This window comes from Capra hircus, chromosome 18 (assembly GCF_001704415.2).
Source record: "Capra hircus breed San Clemente chromosome 18, ASM170441v1, whole genome shotgun sequence".
Taxonomy (NCBI): Eukaryota; Metazoa; Chordata; class Mammalia; order Artiodactyla; family Bovidae; genus Capra; species Capra hircus.
In genome coordinates this window covers 42038001-42058811 of record NC_030825.1, presented here as the reverse complement: position 1 = coordinate 42058811, position 20811 = coordinate 42038001, and the positions used below count along the sequence as shown (strand labels likewise).

The window sequence follows — 20811 nt, the reverse complement described above, 5'->3', positions numbered from 1 at the left end:
TAAGCAGCTTTAGAATGGAAGCTTTCCCACTGAAGGGTTTCTTGTATAAATCAGAGCCGTGCTCAAATATAGCAGCCATCACTCAAGATATTGTTCTTAAAATCATAACAAGAAGGAGAAAATGATAAATTGCTTGTAATATACTGATCCAAACTGATATGCAAATCTTGTTTTTTAAATATATTACTTGAGTAAAAAGAGGCATCATTAACATATGAATGCTATATGCAAATGATAGTGACAGAGCAGATGTTGGCGCATGTAATTGACCTATATGTGAATTGCATCAGAACCCTTAACTCTATTAATTCACTACCCAGTAACTAGATATTGTCCAAAAAGTACATTCTTTGAAACCATATACTGGAAGCAAAGCTGACAGGGTTCCAAGGATTCTGAAACAAGGTCACTGTCACCAGCATTTTGCTGTCATCTGCATTCCCCTTCTTATAGATGACATCATCATGGGGCCGTGTAAATCGATCACTTAATAGCATTTAGAAAATACTGCAGTGGGGAACAGGTTATAAAAAAAAAATGCCCCAGTTTTATTCTTTTTCTTGGCAGAAATGTCATCCCTCTTAAACTGAGGGTTTGTGCATGAGTGCACTGTGAAACACACAGATGCCATTTTATTCCCCGTCTTTATTTTTCCACTTCTTCTCAGAATGACATTAAATTGTATTAAATAGCCTTTTGTCCACAGGGCACAGACCACCCCGCATATGATAATGTATTAATGCCCCACGTTCCAGCCACTGAGCTGAAACATTCTGAGACTTGGAGGATAAGTATGAAGCACCATTGTGTGTATAGCCTGCTAACAACTGTGACACATACTAATAGAAACATACCTAATAAATTACTGCTTTCAGGTCTAGCAAGCTGACATTTCTCTGCAAGGGACAATTTTATATTTGTGGCACAGAACAAAATTGCTTCATATGAAGCCACTGTGGATTAGCATAAAAATTAACACTTAAATTTCAGCTTATTTTCCACCCTCTCCTCCTGCCACAACAATCAATTCCTCTTATAAATCTGATTAGATTTTATGATGCTTATTATTCAGAGCATGTCTCAACACAGCATTCACAGGCTTGAAGACTATTTGTTTAAATAGAAAAAAGAAGCAGATAAATCTATAGGTATTTTTTATTACCCCATTCCCCACCAGTTTCTTTCTCATATTGTAACATCAGTAATTGATTGCACACATTAATTAACATGTAAGGTAGAAATTCTGCATTATGCATGATTTATTTTCCTATCTGGTGAGTAGGTTTGTCTGCTGCCCTTGTGTTTCTAGGACATTGGGCTCGATTCTGGTCCAGACATAAATGCCAATGCTCATTCCCCCTGAAAGTTATTAATGTCAGATATGAAATGAGATTTTTGATTTCACCTGCTTACTAATCCACAAAAGCTGTTTTGAGTGATGCAGGCTTAAACGCCAAAATTTGAAATGATATATTGCTATATCTGATAACATGCAAATATGTTCATTAGACATAATTTAGCAGGAGAGAATAGCAACACTTTTATAACTAGTCTAGGTCAAAAATGGTTGTTAATTAAACAAGTCATGAAAAATGGCATTACAAGGAGACTGTCCAGCAGACACCAGACTTTCTAATGATATGCCACTGATAGGTACCCAATGCTTTTCACTAGAATGGAGAGGGAGAAAAACTTTCTGAGCATTTCACATAATCTACAGCAATGTTAACAAAACTATGCCCACATTAAGACCCTCAAATTGGTCACAAATTCTTCTTAGTTTTTAATGATAACACACTACACTTCTCCATTTGAAGATGCGATTTCACTTTCTGTCTTAGTGGCTTAAGGTGATTTATATGGTTGACTCCTTCACAAATAAACCAGAAAAGAAATTAATATTATATCCGGCCATGCTGCTGGCTGCCCTGTGTGTTTATGGCTGTGTATTCTAAATCAAGCAGAGCAATAAGCAAAAGGATGCTTGGACGATGAGGGCGGCGCCAGGGCTGAGGGGGGATGGCAGACAAAGGCACGGGAGGGACGTGCAGGTAGATCTTCTCTTTCCTGTGGTCCTTCTCAAGTGCAGGCTCCTGTTACCTAGGGGACCCGGGTACAGGAAGAACTCTTGATTGGTCATGAGTTGTGATTCAACGTGGGCAGGGTTCTGATACGCAGGTAAAAGTGACCACCTGAGCTTGTCTTCTTGGGGTGAGGCTTCATGAATACCTGGGGGAAGGAGAGTATCTCAGGAATTAAGTACACAGTCTAAAGGAGGGTAGGAGGAGCTTCCAACTGGCCACCCACCTATGCCACCTTCCATCAGAGAGGAAAGTATTCATAAAGCAGTTAAGGCTCAGCACATGATCTAGAGCCAACTGGTACTGGTCGATGCTCTACTTAACAAAAGCGTCCTTCCTTGCAGCCAGACACTTAAAACACAGAAAGCAGAAAGGGCAGGTATGTGCATTGGGAGTCATGTAAAATAAGGAAGTCTGATTGCAAGAGTAAATGACCATCTCAATAAACCAAGAGAAGTTCACATTTAAGCCATGGAAGCAATTAATCTATATTCCTGACACCAACTCAGAGTTTGATGGAAAAGTGGTTCCTAATCCTCACTTATCTGGTGGAGGCAGGTCCTTCCCCAAATACTTCATGTCCAGGTGTAAAACATTCTCGTTCCTAGCCTGGCTCACGGTCAAAATTACTGCCATTGCTAGGACTCACACCTCATCCTTGACTGTGTTTTATGGTTCTATACTTTCAAATCCAGAATCTCAAAATAAGCATCATAGCATTCATCCTGCCTATCTTTCAGGGATAATGTGAGGTTCAAGGAAAAAAAAGAAAAGAAAACAGATGGAAACTCTTTGGTGGAGGAGGAGAAGGAAACACAGTTCTGAAAGACTCTTGTTACTTTTCACTCCCACCACGCCCTCTGCCGCATCTCCTGCCCACTCCACGCATGCCCCATCTGGACAGGGAACCTCTCCTTTCCAAACTCTCGACTCACAGCCCCGGTTCCTAGACTCAGCCATCTTCTCCTTCCCCATGGGGCGTGCTGCCAGTTCTCACATCCCAGGAGCAACTCAAGGATCACTTGGGGTCACAAGACTTACTGACAAGGTCTGGGGGTCCCCTGTGTATTCTCAGGTCATTGGGAAGTCTTGGGGAAGGAAAGACTCCAAGACTGCAGCACTTAAGTGACATTTGGATCCCGTGGTCACAGTAGATGGCATTAGCCCGTGCCTCTCACAGGCCAGTAATTCTCTTTCAAGGGGCCTGGCACCAATTATCCAATTTCATGTACCTCTACACGGCAGAAAGGGAAGAGGAACTAAAGAACCTCTTGATAAAGGTGAAAGAGGAGAGTGAAAAAATTGGCTTAAAACTCAACATTCAAAAAACTAAGATCATGGCATCCTGCCCCATCACTTCATGGCAAATAGATGGGGAAACAATGAAAACAGTGACAGATTTTATTTCCTTGGACTCCAAAATCACTGCAGACAGTGACTGCAACCATAAAATTAAAAGACGCTTGCTCCTTGGAAGGAAAGCTATGACAAACCTAGACAGCATATTAAAAAGCAGAGACATTACTTTGCCAACAGAGGTCCATATAGTCAAAGCTATGGTTTTTCCAATAGTTATGTACAGATGCGAGAGTTGGACCACAGAGAAGGCTGAGCACTGAAGAATTGGTGTTTTTGAATTGTGGTGCTGGAGAAGACTCTTGAGAGTCCCTTAGACAGCAAAGAGATCAAACCAGTCAACCCTAAAGGAAATTAACCCTGAATATTCATTGGAAGGACTGATGCTAAAACTGAAGCTCCAATACTTTGGCCACCTGATGCAAAGAACTGACTCACTGGAAAAGACCCTGAAGCCAGGAAAGATTGAAGGCAGGAGGCGAAAGGGACAACAGAGGATGAGATGGTTGGATGGCATCATCAACTCAATGGACATGAGTCTGCACAAGCTCCAGGAGACAGCGAAGGACAGGGAACCCTGGAGTTCCATAGTCCTTGGGGTCGTAAAGAGTTGAACACAGCTGAGCAACTGAACAACAATAACATATGCCTCTATAACCAACAATGAGAAAGATGCCCAGAGTCTTCCCTGGGTATGGTTAAATTAGTCCATATTTCTCCAGTAAACTTAATTAACTTCAAAGTGCTTTATTTCTTGAAAGGGTAAAATGAATGAATGAAATAACAAGTGCACACATGAAGAAACAGGTAATAAGTGAATGAATGCATACAGGCATGAGTGAATAGATGGGGAGATAGAATGATGATTGGAAAAGTGTAAAAAGTAATCATGCAGGAACTAATATGTAAATTCAAAAAGTGCATGTAAATGAAAAAAACGCCTTATGAATGAATGAAAGAATACCACTGATATCTTTTTAATGAACAAGTATATACATGAGCTCTTATAGCATGACTAGGTTGATGTAAGATAGAAGAGAAGAAATAGTCAGCAAGGTCTGATTTATTGTCAAAGTGTTTGGACCCATCCTTGGCTTCCTTCTTGTATCTCAACACAAATTCCTAGAAAACCCTGTGGGGCAGCCAATAGGATTTTGCATAAGCCACCACAGACAGGATAAGCAAGACAAACATTCTTGCCTCCTGTCTGGACCCTCAGGATGAAAAGGCTCAATCAGGCGCTTCTGATCATGAGGCACCCGGCTTTGGTGCAATCCTGAACCTGCTAGACACTGATGGACGCCCCCTGGAAGGCAGAAGCTACAGCATCAGGAGCACAGACCCTAGATGATAGCCCAGTAAGGCCCAGCAATGAAACAGAATTCACATCATCACCCAAGTCTCCACTTACTCATCTTTAAAATGGAGATAATACATCTGAAAGTTCTTAGCCCAGGGTTTGGCTCCTAGTCACCACTCAGCTAACAGCCATCACAGTCTGATATTGCTCAGCTGTTCTGCCCTGTGACTCCTGGGTCCCCTGCCCGTGGAGAGCTTATTCCCAGGTGGACATCCATCTCTACCAAATGTGCTGGTGGCCAGGCTCCCGGAAGCAGGCCACTGCACCATAGGAACCCTTGTGACTCCTTTCAAGTGTATATTAATATTTTATTTCTTCTTCCAAGCTCCATTTATCTGCATAAATAAAGATGTTTTCTATTTAAAATGACTGGAGAGAGTCAATCTTTGTGATCTTTGCTCTTCTGTGGAATTTGGTTTCCCATCCACAGAACTAAGTACTTGGTCTAAATCATGGTTTTTCAGTATTTTTCTGGCAGATTCCTTTTCCAGGGAAATCTGACCACATGTGAGCTGATAAAAGCACCTCCTCTAGCCAACCCTGCAAGAGACAGCTCTGAGTTCTCCCCCCTTGGGAGAACTCCCAAGGTTCTTCTTGGAACCCCTGGGGTCCCATGGAAGCCAATTTGAGAACCATTGGATTAGAGATTTCCTGATAGCCCGGAAAGAGTTAATTCTGTGGCAGCACTCATAGCGGCATTGAAGGACACACCCTGGATGCCAGCAGAACCATATGCCAACTCCAGTAGAGTTATCCACACCTGGGCAGACTGGTGTTTACATGGGAACTGAAAGAGATGTCTTTCCACACTGATGGTCTTCCAGCCCCAATTAGCTGCCCTTTCCTCTCTTCTGCTTCCAGTCCTGCTGCTGATTCTAAGCTAGAGGCCAGTCCCCACGGAGGCAAGTGGACTCAGACCCAGGCATGACCCTTGAGCGAGACCATAGGCTTCCTGGATCTACAATTCTCACTAGTGGGTAAAGAGCTCCTACCTGACACATACGTCAAGAGAAACAAAAGTCTAAGACTCTCCCTTAAACAAACTGGCCTTTAGCCATTATCAGAGGCCATCTCCCAGAATGAAATTTCTAAATGGGGAGTGACTACATTTTCCTCCCACCCTAACTAGATTGGGGACAATGTGGCTCACATTTTTATCATTTGTACCCCACTTTCACCTCATTGCCATATCTGCTTATACCTATGCCATTAACTCAGTAGGATTTTTCTTGAAATTAACTCACAGATTTGTTTCTAATGGAAATTTTATATAACACTGCCATAAATCAAAACCAATATTATTCTCCATCAAATTATGTAAAATAAATATCTAACCATATCAAAGAAACAAATGATCAGGCATGTTGAATCTGAAGTCATCTCTTGGTGCTGGGGACAGTGCAGGGCGGGAAGCTGGAAGCACTGACCCAGCAGTGAGCAGCCTGGTGAGCAGCCCGCTCCTCCACTGCACTTTTGACTATGGACTTGAGCCCCAGTTTCCTCATCCGTAAAATGGGGGTGAAAGTAGTATCCACCTCATAAGGTTGTCATAAGAATTAATTAAGTGAAATGATTAGTAGTTAATTAATTGACCTCATGTGCCTGGAAGTAGTTACCTGTTGCTGCTGCTGTTATACTAACGATAAGCCAGCAGGAGGTGAAATCGTACAGAGCTGGCCACCTCTTTACATGTCTCCCACAGAATGGTGGCTCACACAGTCTGAGCTAGAGGGGGAAGGAGACACAGGCGCAAGGTCACGGGCTAGGCATCCACAGCCTGTCCTCACCCAGCCCTGCCACTTGCTCAGTGTCTGACCTCAGAGTCTCTTCCCTTCCAGCCTTGACTCTCCCAACCGTCCTATGAGGGGACTGAACACAGGAGTCTCCAAAGGACCTCCTGGCCACGGGGAACTTGAGGCTCTGAGGTCACTGCAAGCCCATCCTGGGCTAAAAACAGCCCTCCCCCTTTACTTTGGCCCAGGAGAGAGACCCATTCAGCAAGTGGCTTCAACGGCAGGTGCTGGTAGTAGGAGGTGAGCCACAGAAGCTGACAATTCCCAAGACATAAGGCCCAGTGTGAGTACAAAGAGGGAAGAAGGAGGTACATGCAGGGTCCCCGAAACGGCCACTGGGACGGCCCATGGCTATATCCAAGTCCCATTACTGGGGACAGGCCAGAGGATGGGAGGCCAGAGAGATGGCCCAGGGAGGGCCCCAACCTTAGACGGCTTCTCCCACTGCAGGCCTCAGCTCCCTCCCCCAACACTTGTTGCCTGCGGCCATCACAGCCATCCCCTCAACACATCACCCTAAAAAGTACTGAGACAGCTGCATTTTGTGTGACGCACTTGGGAGAGACCACCTCTTGCTTCTTCCCCATATCTCCCCATGTCCTGCAGTCACGACTTTCCCAGGAGCAGACGTTTGTATCCGTCCTGAAGCAGCACCCAGTTTCTCCAAGAATAGGTTAGCATCTCTTAGATTTCACATCTAAGTTTATCTGTTTCTCAGATCCTAGTAAGAAAGAATAATGGAGTGCATAGCCATTCCTTTCTCTAGGGGATCTTCCAACCTGGGATTGAACACAGGTCTCCTGCTTTGCAGGCAGATTCTTTACCGTCTGAGCCACCATGCAAGTCCCCAATAAGGAAGGCACTTTTGAGGAAGTCCTCAAATATCTGATGGACACTCTGGGACTTCTCCCAGGCAGAAATCACATATGCATGTTGGATTTTAATCCCACTGTCCAGAGGTTGAGGAGGAGCTCTGGGACCCCCCAGTTAGCAACTCTTTGTGCATATCACCTCCTCCCACCAACTCCAGATGGGCCCTGGGCCTTCCCAGGTAAAGGTCTTCCCACAGGCAGCTCTCCAATGGGAGCCTCCCCCAGGCCCAGCCCCCTGTCCTGGATGGGGGAGGGGCTGAGAAGCTTGTGAACCTCGGTTAACAGAGCTTGTGACCGGTCTCAGAGAGAGATGCTCCCCCACCCCAGGAATCACTAGGTGTGGCTTCAGGACAAACATCCACACACACAGAGGTTGGTTTCGTAAGTATAAACACATACTCTCTAAAAAGGCAATGTTGAGTCTCTGGTACAAAATGAGGGTATGAAGCCGACACTGTTTACAATCAGCTGGATCCCTTGGACTTGCAAGCCCTTTTTCCAGAAACATTCATGTGAAAGGCGCTTCCTTAGGAGTGGGTACTTATCTTACTCACGGGGGAGCTAGGATGATGCTACCATAGAAGGGCCTACGCCAGGGCCCCCATCAGTCCCCGTGGGGGCAGGAGATAGAGCAGACTCAGGGACAGCTGCCCTGGAACTCGCTGAAGTGGACGGCCCAGTGCCTGCCCTTTTGTGAACTCGCTAATCACAGCAGCACTGATAAGTCCTAAAGCTCTCTGGCTAACCCCAAACCAAGTCATGATTCAGGTGTTTACTGCTCTACAGACTTTATTAAAACAAACAGTGTAAGGAAACAACAAAAAAATGTTTTTTCTCATTTCTTTCAATTGTTCTGCTTGGCAACTTTATTGCACATTAGTTCAAAATAAGCTGCCAATAAAGTTGGATAAAATTAAACTCATGCTGGAGTTTTTTCCTCAATAATTTTTGTTGGGTTGTTTTTATTTTCATAAGGATTTGAAATGTGGCATTATCTTAGGTTCAGAATTTCACTGTCTGGGTAGTTACAACTTAACTTCTACTGAGTTTATGAATTCCAATCTCAGTTCTTTTAAAATGAGTTTGGTTTTACTGTTAGTTTCATACCAAAGCAGTCTCTGTAGCAGTTTGTCTTTTCCTGTACAAAAAGCACAATATAAAACCAGAATCTTCTGTACTGTAATTAGGCTTAGAAAATTATGTGATTTCTTATTTAACAAAACCTCAGAACACTGCATAATCCACAACCCAAAGTCAACATTTGTTTGAATGTATGATTTCAGGAAAATATTTTTTTAAAGGTAGCATTTGTGAATAGGCCAAAATGATGCAATTTATGATAGCAAAAAAGCAACATTTTGGAGTAAAAATAATGCACTGTAGTAATTTGATTATAGTGAAAATCAAACGTCATGTGTTGTAAGCAAACAATAGGCATTTTTATGCAACTAAACATTTTTGTGGCTATCTAACTATGATTTATTCATCTAAAATGATAAAATTTAATCCCATCACCAGCAGATCAATTGCAGGTATAACAGATAAAACCAGAATAAATCATTGTATCACTGTATTGGAAACACAAAAAGCAGATAGAAACGGAGTCTGGACTTCAAACTGGAGTCTGTTTCCAGGCGTTCCAAGGACCGTTTGCCACAGAGAAGTTCAATGTATACATAAAGTCATCTGATCCAAATATGCTAATGATTTTTATTGGTTGAATCTTAAAAGTGAGGTTTATTTTTATGAGTATGCATTAATTAACCCAGCATGTACTATCTTTCAGACTATCTTGCCAGGGACTTTCATTTAAACATGTTTATTGTGAAATGTTTGCATTCTCCACATTTGTGGCCCACACGCAGATTATTTCATACTTTCCTTTAGAGCACTTAGAAAAGTTAAAAGGAGTTATTGTTTTTGATTAATGCCATTTTGGGGCAGTTAAAAAAAAAAAAAAAAGAGTTCCAAATCCTAGCTCTGCATAAATTCTTTGACATTAAAAAAAAAAGAAAAAAAACCTCTGCAAGTTCCACTGCACAAAGATACGTGGGGGTCTGCTCTGGGTTTATTTGAAGGTGGCCTGGTAAAACTGAACTTTATTAACTTTGGTGTTTGCATGAACTCGTGGAAGAGCGATGGCCAATGTGGAGCAGCTATCAATCACAAAAGGAGAGCCGCGCTCGGGGCTGTGGTGTGGTGTTGCACAGATGGGAGTTCTAAGGCCCCGCCTGTCATCTTTTGATTAAGAAAAGGAAATGATTTCACTAAAAAGATATTCCCTCTTGTGTTGTTTTGTTTTAACTGAGTTTGTACTTTCCACCAAACTGGACATATTTATTGAGACTCATAAGTTACTTCACGATTACCAACATCACTGCAATCTCAACAAACTATTTTTTTTCTTGCCAATTATCTAAATATCATAACTATAAAATATCTTAAAACATTCTCCATACTGTAAACATCTTAGCTACAAAGCTTCGAGTGTAAACAGTATGATGCATCAGAATGGTTTTAAGCGATGTTATAAAAACTGCTCTTAAAAACTAAACAAAAATGTAAAGCTTCCATCTGTTTTATGATTTTTCCACTGCTGAACGGCTGCTGTGTGCCAGTTCACTGAACCATGGCTTGCTAAAGAGATTGCTGGGGTCACAGATTGAAAAAACAAAGAGCACGTCTTTAATGGTGGGATTTTTTTCTCCCTCTCTCAAGTCTTCCTGACATGGCTGGAACGGAATTAAGTGTGTGGCGGCCGAGGAGAAAGGACTGAAAACGCACAGGATGCCTGTTGCGGGAGGAACCCGCACAGCCTCGCATTTCCTAAAGAATGTCATTTCGGCAATTATCTTAGGTTCTCCGGTGATTGCGTATCTGCAACCATAATACGCTCTTGCTTCCTCACCGAATTTTCTTCGGCACCCTGTATATACTAGTTAAAAATAGACAGCAAATTGCACGCTAAGAAAAAGCAGGCTTATTTTTGTGCACATAGGCAGGTATGAAACAATGATCATTTAGAGACTGCCCTTTCTACTCTGCTCTCAGCCCTGGTTCAAGGGGGTGCAAAGGCGCCTGAGCAGGTGAAGACTCCTCGAAGAGGCAAGACAAAACTATCTTTCAGTCCAAAGGCTTCTCTCTGACACTGGGAGGTGACGAGGGGAGGAGACTAAAAGAGACAGTGGGTTAATCCGGTGCTCAGAGGACACTGCTGCATGGGGAGCACCGCACAGAGAGTCAAGGCTGGGCCCACTGCAGTCTCCCATCAGGGAGACGTGTGTCCTGGGAGCCCTCCTGACCCCTACCATCCTGTCCCCTGAGGTCACTTCTGAGGAATAACAGTGACCGCTGGGTTTGGACTTCCTGGGCTGGCTACCTGACCCCTGTCCCCCCGCCCCACCCCCAGAGACAGTGCCTTTAGAGGCTGGGGGCTTCTCGGGCTTTCCCCAGGAAAGACTCACAGAGAGCAAGACATAGCATGTCAGCCCCTTGAGGCCAGCTGGACCAGGTCTCCCTGTCCCACTGCTCTCCTTTAGAAAGCAGGCACTCCCAGGGCTGGGATGGGGTGCGGACAGGCTGCCAGGGCCAGGGCAGGTACAGCTGGGAGTCTTCCTGCCCTTCCTGGGGTGACAAACACATGTTGGACCTCCTCACAGGGTCTTCCAACTCACAAGTGTGGGGTGCCCCCAAGCTGGGGGTCATACTCTGATATCCTGGAGAGAAAAGAAGAGGAAACTTGGGGCTGGAGATGCCAGGGCAGACCACCCCGCCTCTAGAAGCCGACAGCCTTGACGTCCACAGCCACCACTCACCCTCAGTGGCCAGCCTTGCGGCACGGCTGTCGCCTCCCCATCTCCCTCTCTATCCCTCCGCTCCCCAGGGCTTTGGCCGTCCCTTCTGCCACTCTACGGTGCAGAGGCTTTGCACCGCCACTTGCCATGAGGGCATCCCTCCCTTCAAGGGGTCCATCTCTGAGTGGCTTTACAGGTCCTAACAGGAGGCCTGTCATGGCCAAGGGACTCCCCAGAATTCCTGGGAAGACCAGCAGTTCAAAGAGCAGGTCACCACCCAGGGGCGAGCCAAGGCCTGCGCCTGCTGCACCCTGAGACCCGAGAGCACGGGTGTGGGGATCCTTGGAAAGCAGGCCTGAGTCCCCATGATCACTCGCTCCTCCCAAAGCGTGTCCATTTCCCATGGAGTCTCACACGTGCACCAGGCCCAGCAGACCAGTGACCAAGACTCCTCAGCTGGATGACCAGCAGCTCTTCCCACATGCTGTTCCCACTGCATCTGGGCTTCGAAAGCCCACCCCAGACCCCGTCATCTGGGCCCTCCTGTGCCAGTGTCCGGAGCACCAGCGACCCCGAAGAACACCCAGCCCGCAGGCCCTGTGGGCTCTGAGGCAGGCTGGCATGATTCCGTGCACATTCCAAATTTAAATCTGGGACGCTCTCCCCTTCCTTCACTGCTCCAGAACCCGGGGGAGGCATCTGCCTGGAAACAGCTGTCACCCAAAGGAGGAGGCGGCACAGACGGTTCCCCCGCGCGCACCTCCGTCAGAAGCTACACAGCAGCCAGGGTTACTTAGCTACGGAGCACCATAGCCCGGGGGGAAGGAGGCTGGCGGGGAGACAGCCCCACGGGCAGGGCCCCCGGGCCCGCTCTCACACATGCCACCCGCCGGTCAGCGGAGCCACCTGCAGGGCGCATGGGGTTCCTGCCTCATCGCAGGGAAACTGAGGTTCAAAGAGGTTAACCAACGTGATCAAGATCATGCGATTACAATGATAACGATACAACAGTCTCAATAATAAACAGTAAGAACTAATCACTTATTCGCACGTGAATAACGCTCACTGTGGGCCAGGAGCCCCTTGGTGTGGTCCAAGTTCAAATTCTTACAACAACCCCGCGAAATGCTATCAGCACTGCCCTGGAACAAGAACAGATGAACAAATACGAGGAAATGGAGGCAAAGGAAGATCAAGCAGCTCGCCCGAGGCCAACCAAACCAGGAAGTGACAGGGCCAGGATCCGACTCAGGGGCCTTCTGCTTCCGTTCTTTGAGCCACCAGGCTACCCTGTCCCCTGCCCGCGTCACGGCCATCACAGGGGACCAGAGGAGTCGATCTTTACTGAGCCCTCACTGGGAGCCCAGGGGTGGCAAGTTTTCTCAGCTTCATGCGTTATTTAATGTCTATTACTCACTTTATTCCCAACATACAGATACCAGGAAACTGAGGCCCAGAAATGTCGGGCAGTTTTCTGAAGGTCAAACGAGGAGCAGTAGCAGAGTGGGAAGCCCCTACGGGGGAGGCAAGCTGGACCTGGCACCAGGACCCTCCAGTGGAGAAGCCCCACCCTGGCCAGCAGCAGGAACAGGATCTCAGAAGAGGAAGCGGCACCAGCAGTGGTATGTCACGCTCATCACAGCGCTGGAGACGCTGTTTGGGATTTGCCCAAACACACAGCCCATGTGTACTTCTCACTGAGGCTAATCTCGATTATAATGTGGGTTTATACTAAGTCCAGGGAAGGGAGGGGGCCAAGCCCAAAGCTCCAGTTCATGCAGATGGTGGTGGGAGCCTCTGCAAACACTGACCATATTTAGGAGAAGTCAGGAGATGGGGACGCCAGCCATTCGGCTCGGCAGCCCAACTCGGTGGGCCAAGCGGCCTGGCCGGGAGTACCCAGAGCCAGCCCTGGCTTCTCTAGCCCTCAGAGCACAGGCAGGGCTTTCTGTCACTGTCCCATCGGAGTGCTCCAAGTTCAAACAGTAGGAAGAGGACTAAGCTGAATGACAAAGGAGAATAATTACACAAGGCAACGATCTGCCCACCACCACCAAATGCTGAGGTCCCCAAGGAAGGGCCTCCAAGAGCAAGGCCTAGAAGAGGGCCCTTCCCTGAGAACACAGACAATATGAAAAACGCTGGCGGGTCAGGCTGCACTTTCCTCGAACTAATCGCTAATGAAGTTTGGGGTGAGCTATTTTGAAAGCAGCCCACACAGCACAACCACACGCCGTCATCAGCTGCCATCCTCAAATGCAATTTCATTCATAATTAAATATGAAAAAGCCACCACCTTAAAATAACATCAGGGGTCACAGTTGAACTCTCCCGTCTGGGCCAGTGAATTCTGGCCTCCGCTGACCTCTCCAAGATGGTTCCCAAACCTTCCCAGGCATACACCCTTCCTTCAGCCCCAGGGGTCCACCTGCTGTCCCCAGACACACCACAGTCCTGCCTCCAGGCCTTTGCCCACCCCACCCTGCCTTCCACACACCCTTCTCCCTCCTCTCTGCCTGCAAGTGCCAACCAGAAAGCAAGGATCAGCTTGAACAATCTCTCCTAAGAAGTCTTCAGCAGCCAAAGCCTAAAAGGGCCCCTGGCCAGGCTGAATTTCAATAGCAATTGTTTATACAATCCCTTTGGCAAAGCTGATATTGTATTGCCCTGTGCTCTCTTCTCTTGCCCTCCTAAGCATCCCTTAGCACTCCATGAGCAGGCATCCCATTCATTCATTCATTCACATAGCAAATGTTTGTTTACTGAGCAACTACTATGTGTCAGACACCAGAGAAACAACAGGGAAAGCCAGACGTGGTCCCTACCCTCTTGGAGGATATCTTCTAGGAGGACCAGATGAGGAATTCACCAACAAACACGCACTAGATCTTTCCAGCTGCACTGTCAGTCCCCCAAGGTCAGGCCCTCCCCTACATTCATGTCGAAGCCTACACCAGCTTAGGGCACACAGTCTGCTCAGAGTGTGCCGACCTGCCCACTCTTCTGGCTGGGTCACCTCTTGCCTGGTTTATCCATGCATCCATCCTCAGACTCCTCCTGAATCTCTATTTAGGAGAAATTCCTTTGGTGAGAACAATCAGAGCTGGGTGGGTGTCAGCCCTTGAACCCAGAGGTTCCCAGTGGCTTCTGGATGGCAGCAGCCGGAGGGGCCCCACATGGGACCAAGACAGAGAGCGAGCCCACACCCTAGCCCAGGAGGTGAGTGAACATGCAGGAACATTTTAAAGGCCACCCACCATCTGGAGGCAGCTCCAGCAAGGAACATTCTGTCCACGACAAGGGTAAACTGGGAACCACGCAGGAAGCAGCACTTGCAGCCTCTCAACAAGCTGAGGGAAGGATGGACGCCCTGGAGAGAAGGTCCCGAAAGGCTGGGGAGAGATGCCCCAGGTACTGGGAAGTGGGCCAGGAGGGGGGCAGCTCAGGGGACCAGACACCCACAGCACTAACCTAGCACATGCTCACGTCTGGTGCAAGGCTGGCTCATGCTGTTAAGAGGGACAGGAACTGGGTGGGGTCAGGCTTCCAGAAGCTCACAGAACTCGAGGAGAGAGGAGATGCTGCCCTTGTGAGGCCAGTCACACACATACAGGGGGGCAGTGGCAGCGTCACACAAACTCCCGTTATTGGGATTTAAGATGTAACTAAGCCCCTGGCAAGGACTTCTCTGGGGGCAGAAGGTAAAGTATCTGCCTACAATGAGGGAGACCGGGGTTCGATCCCCGGGTTGGGAAGATCCTCTGAAGAAGGAAATAGCAACCCACTCCAGTACTCTTGCCTGGAAAACCCCATAGATGGAGGAGCCTGGTAAGCTACAGTCCATGGGGTTGCAAAGAGTCGGATACGACTGAACGACTTCACCTTACCTTACCTTAAGTCCCTGGCATGTGTCATTTTATTTGATGCCAACCCCCGCCCCCCCCCCGGTACAAGGTGGGGAAACTAAGGCTGCAAGAGGGCAAGTGCCATGTCCAAGGTCACACAGCTAATACTAGAACCAGTAATCGGGTCCTGAGTTCATTTCCACCTGTGCTAAATCCTCTAGACTCTGATCACACCTGTTCTCTTGTGGCTTCCATGTGTCGCCCCCTTCATCTCCCACCCACCCCAGAGCCCCATGCTGTTTGGAGACCTGTAAAGGCGGGTCACTGGACCAAGGCCACTGGGATTCCAGTCATGAAGAGCAACATCCTCACCATCACATACCCGTGAGGTGCTCCCTGCAGCACCGTCACCGTTGTAACGGGCTCAGTCCCAGATGAGAAGACAGGGGCTCGGGGGCAGATGTGTGATGTCACACCCTGACCCCAGTCTCAGCCACAGCGCTGCCACTCTCTGGGTCTTGCTCCTCATCTGAGAAGTGGGAAGGACTCCCCTGCCACTCGGGCATTGGATTAGAGTTCCAAAGGGAAGAGGTAGGTTTCAGGGGTCAGGAAGTTCCATCTGACTTGCTGGGTATTCAGCCAATAAGCTTTTATAAACATCTTTCTCCATCCCTCCCCAAGAATCACACAGCTCTGGGTTCAATGTGGATGCCATCATTAATACTCAACCTGTCAGAATCATGGCTTCCCACTTAAGAGGAAGAGAATGTTCTGGAGCCCCAAGCACTCACTTTCCATTGGCTAAGTTGATCTTTTTGCTGGTTGCTTACCAGCTCAGATGCATGGAGCTCTCGTTTCACTGAAAGCTGTGGGTTTGTCACCGATCGTGTCCATCAATAATCAGCAGATTAGCAGCCTGCTTGTGCAGACACTTCTATTTTCAACCTGAAGGGTGGTTTGGGGGTTTCTTTTAAATTTAACTATTCTCATTAAGGATTCATAGCACACCAAAAGAGTGATTTTTTTAAAAAATCATCTTTGCAGAAAAGGAATATCAGCAAAAATAATCACTATTCCAGGCTCAACAATGAGTCCCTAATGAGGACAGCAGTCATCAGTTAAATAAACATATCATTAGGATGAGAATGGATGTGTCAACATAGACACAGTCCACTAATTTGTGTGTGTGGGAGGGAATGTCTGTGGTCCATCTTAGTGGGGTCCTGCAGGGGGTGGGCGTGCCTGTGACCTTTCACAGGTAAAGCTCAGGGTGAGGTCAAGGTCAAGGCAGGTGAAAGTGCAAGTGGCTTAGTCGTGTCCAACTCTTTGAGATCCCATGGACTATACAGTCCAGAGAATTCTCCAGGCCAGAATACTGGAGTATGTAGCTGTTCCCTTCTCCAAAGGATCTTCCCAACTCAGGGATCAAACCCAGGTCACCCGCATTGCAGGCAGATTCTTTACCAGCTGAGCCACCAGGGAAGCCCAAGGCAGGTAAGGTAGAAGCTATTGATGGAACAAGGACAGGAGGGAGACAATGGGACGCTGCCCTGGTGATCAAGCAGGCCCTCCACCATGAGCCAATTGAGAAAGCTTCAGATAGAAATAGCACCAGGACAAGGAGGATTAAGAAGAGGAGCCTCTTACCCAGGGGCTCTACAGCCCTGTTGGTCACTGGGACTAAACCCTGCCTGGACAGCCAGTGTGGGCACAAATTCTTCACCCAGTTCGTTTCTCTGGAGACTCACAAGAGGGAGAGAGATCATGGAACCAAATGGGGCTCCACTGGAACTTCCAGATTTCTGCTTGCCTGGGATCTGATGTCGTCTAGAGATGAAACTGAGGTTCTGGTCAGGAAGAGGAGACTTGTGGATCACAGAAGCACACTCCCTTTCAACCAATGCTCATTGAATACTTCCTGTAGACCACAGAGATCCTCAGGTATAGCACGGAGGAATGGGCACTTGGTCCTTTCCATCACGGGACTTAGAGTTATGGGAAAGGGAAAGACAATCATAGATTGTTAGGATACTCACAGGTTGTACTAAAGTGTCACAAAGTAAATAAATAGTTGAGGCTCACCCTTGAGCCTGATTCAGACCATCAGAATTATGATTCTACAAACAGGGAAGAAAATGTTCTGGAACCCCAAACACTTACTTCTCATTGGCTAAGCTGCTTTTCTGCCTGGTTGCTACCATGCTCAGACATTGACATTTTAGGAATCAGTGAACTAAAATGGATGAGAATGGGCAAATTTAATTCAGATGATTATTATATCTACTACTGTAGGCAAGAATCCCATAGAAGAAATGGAGTAACCCTTATAGTCAACAAAATAATCCAAAATGCAATTCTTGGGTACAATCTCAAAAATGACAGAATGATTTCTGTTCATTTCCAAGGTAAATCATTTGATATCACATTAATCCAAATCTATGCCCCAACCACTAATGCCACAGAAGCTGAAGTTGAATGGTTCTATGATGACCTACAAGACCTAGAACTAACAAAAAAAGATGTCCTTTTCATCATAGGGGACTAGAATGCAAAAGTAGGAAGTTAAGAGATGTGTGGAATAACAGGCAAGGTTAGCCTTGGAGTACAAAATGAAGCAGGGCAAAGGCTAACAGGGTTTTTCCAAGAGAACACAATGGTCATAGCAAACACCCTCTTCCAACAACACAAGAGATGACTCTACACATGGACATCACCAGATAGTCAACACCAAAATCAGACTGATTATATTCTTTGCAGCCAAAGATGGAGAAGCTCTATACAGTCAACAAAAACAAGACCAGAAGCTGACTGTGACTCAGATCATGAACTCTTTATTGCAAAATTCAGACTTATATTGAAGAAAGTAGGGAAAACCACTAGACCATTCGGGTATGACCTAAACCAAATCCTTTACAATTATACAGTGGAAGTGGCAAACAGATTCAAGTGATTAGATCTGATAGATAGAGTGCCTGAAGAATATGGACAATATGCTCATGACATTGTAAAGGAGGTGATGATCAAAACCACCCCAAGAAAAAGAAATGCAGAAAGGCAATATGGTTGTCTGAGGAGGCCTTACATATAGCTGAGGAAAAAAGAGAAGCAAAAGGCAAAGGAGAAAAGGAAAGATGTACTCTTCTGAGTGCAGAGTTCCAAAGATAGCAAGAAGAGATAAGAAAGCTTTCCTAAGTGATCAGTGCAAAGAAATAGAGGCAAACAACAGAATGGGAAAGACTAGAGATCTCTTCAAGAAAGCTAGAGATACCAAGGGAACATTTCATGCAAAGATGGGCACAATAACGGACAGAAATGGTATGGACCTAACAGAAGCAGAAGATATTAAGAAGAGGTGGAGAATAAACAAAAGAACTGTACAAAAAAGATCTTAATGACCCAGTTAACCACAATGGTGTGATCACTCACCTAGAGCCAGACATCTTGGAGTATGAAGTCAAGTGGGCATTAGAAAGCATCACTACAAACAAAGCTAGTGGAGGTGATGGAATTCCAGCTGAGCTATTTCAAATCCTGAAAGATGATGCTGTGAAAGTGCTACACTCAATATGCCAGCAAATTTTGAAAACTCAGCAGTGGCCACAGGACTGGAAAAGGTCAGTTTTCATTCCAATCTCAAAGAAAAGCAATGCCAAAGAATGTTCAAAGTACCACACAATTGTAGTCATCTCACATGCTAGCAAAGTAATGCTTAAAATTCTCCAAGCAAGGCTTCAACAGTACATGAACCGAGAACTTCCAGATGTTCAAGCTGATTTTAGAATAGGAAGAGGAACCAGAAATCAACTTGCCAACATCCACTGGATCATATAAAAAGCAAGAGAATCCCAAAAAAACATCTACTTCTGCTTTATTGATTATGCCAAAGCCTTTGACTGTGTGGATCACAACAAACTCTGGAAAATCCTTCAAGAGATGGGAATACCAGACCACCTTACCTGCCTCCTGAGAAACCTGCATGCAAGTCAAGAAGCAACAGTTAGAACTAGACATGGAACAATGGACTGGTTCCAAATTGGGAAAGGAGATCAAGCCTGTATATTGTCACCCTGCTTATTTAACTTCTATGCAGAGTACATCATGAGAAACGCTGGGCTGGATGAAGCACAAGCTGGACTCAAGATTGCCAGGAGAAATATCAGTAACCTCAGATATGCAGATGACACCATCCTTATGGCAGAAAGTGAAGAGGAACTAAAGAACCTCTTGATAAAAGTGAAAGAGGAGAGTGAAAAGTTGGCTTAAAGCTCAACATTCAGGAAAACTAAGATCATGGCATCACTTCATAGCAAATAGATGGGGAAACAATGGAAATAGTAAGAGACTTTATTTGGGGGGGCTCCAAAATTACTGTGGATGGTGACTGCAGCATGAAATTAAAAGATACTTGCTCCTTTGAAGAAAAGCTATGATCTACCTAGACAGCGTATTAAAAAGCAGAGACATTACTTTGCCGACATAGGTCCATCTAGTCAAAGCTATGGTTTTCCAGTAGTCATGTGTGGATGTGAAAGTTGGACTATAAAGAAAGCTGAGCGCTCAGAATTGATGTTTTTAAACTGTGGTATTGTGGACTCTTGAGAGTCCCTTGGACTGCAAGGAGATCAAACCAGTCAATCCTAAAGGAAATCAGGCATGAATATTCATTGGAAAGATTGATGCTAAAGCTGAAACTCTGATACTTTGGCCACCTGATGTGAAGAACTGACTCATTAGAAAAGAGCCTGATGCTAGGAAAGATTGAAGGCAGGAGGAGAAGGGGACAACAGAGGATGAGATGGTTGGATGGCATTACTGACTCGATGGATATGAGCTTGAGCAAGCTCTGGGAGTTGGTGGTAGACAAGGAGGCCTGGCGTGCTGTAGTCCATGGGGTCGCAAAGAGTCGGACACAACTGTGCGACTGAAATGAACCATGCTCAGAAGCATAGAGCTCTCTCTCTCTTTTTTTTTTTAACTGAAAACTATGGGTCTGTCTTCTTTTGACATCTTTTGCTTCTTTGGTGAAAGAGAGAAAGCCGTGAGGGAGGTGAAGCCTTTCTGGAAGGGACATCTGAACCACAGCTGGGGGTAAAGGCTGGGAATGGGTCAGTCACAGTGAAGTGGCAGGCTGCTGGTGTGTGGACATGGCCTCAGGGAGCACAGGTGTCGGCACAGAGGGACCCTAGAGTCTCCCTCCTGGAAACAGGAGCCTGCGGCCCCGAGTCCCAACATCACTTCTCTACATCCCTTTGGGGGAAAAGCAAGCCCTTGAACCAGGACTCCCAATTTCTCCGCCCCAAAGTCAAGGGTCCTCTGGAGTACTCTGAATTCCTGTGATTCTCCCCTAGTCTAGAAAATGCAAGGTCTGTGCTCAAAGAGTGGAGGCTGATGCAAAGCTAAAGCCCTTAGCCAGCGTGTACCATAGGACCCAGGGTGCAAGAAATCCATCACTGAAGAGTGGGCTTCTGCCTCGGCTCTGCCACTTCTGTCCAAGCTGCTTGCACCACCAAACTTATGTTAACATCATACAGTTGGCCACAGACTTATCCAGGATCAGACTTAGTACAATTAATAATTAACATGTGGGCACCCAGAGCCTCCTGGCATTATGATAAATAAAGTATGCAATATATTACTTGATATTTACCCAACTCAGAAAACTTACTACTGGTGCTGACACAGTAACAGAGCCAAAGTGGTATTTTTTGAG

At 46.3% G+C, this 20811-nt stretch overlaps 1 protein-coding gene across 4 annotated transcripts in view; it reads right to left on the bottom strand.

The window, feature by feature from the left end:
• ZNF536 (zinc finger protein 536) overlaps positions 1-20811 on the bottom strand; it is a 452519-nt gene that overhangs the window by 333502 nt on the left and 98206 nt on the right. The window lies entirely within an intron of this gene.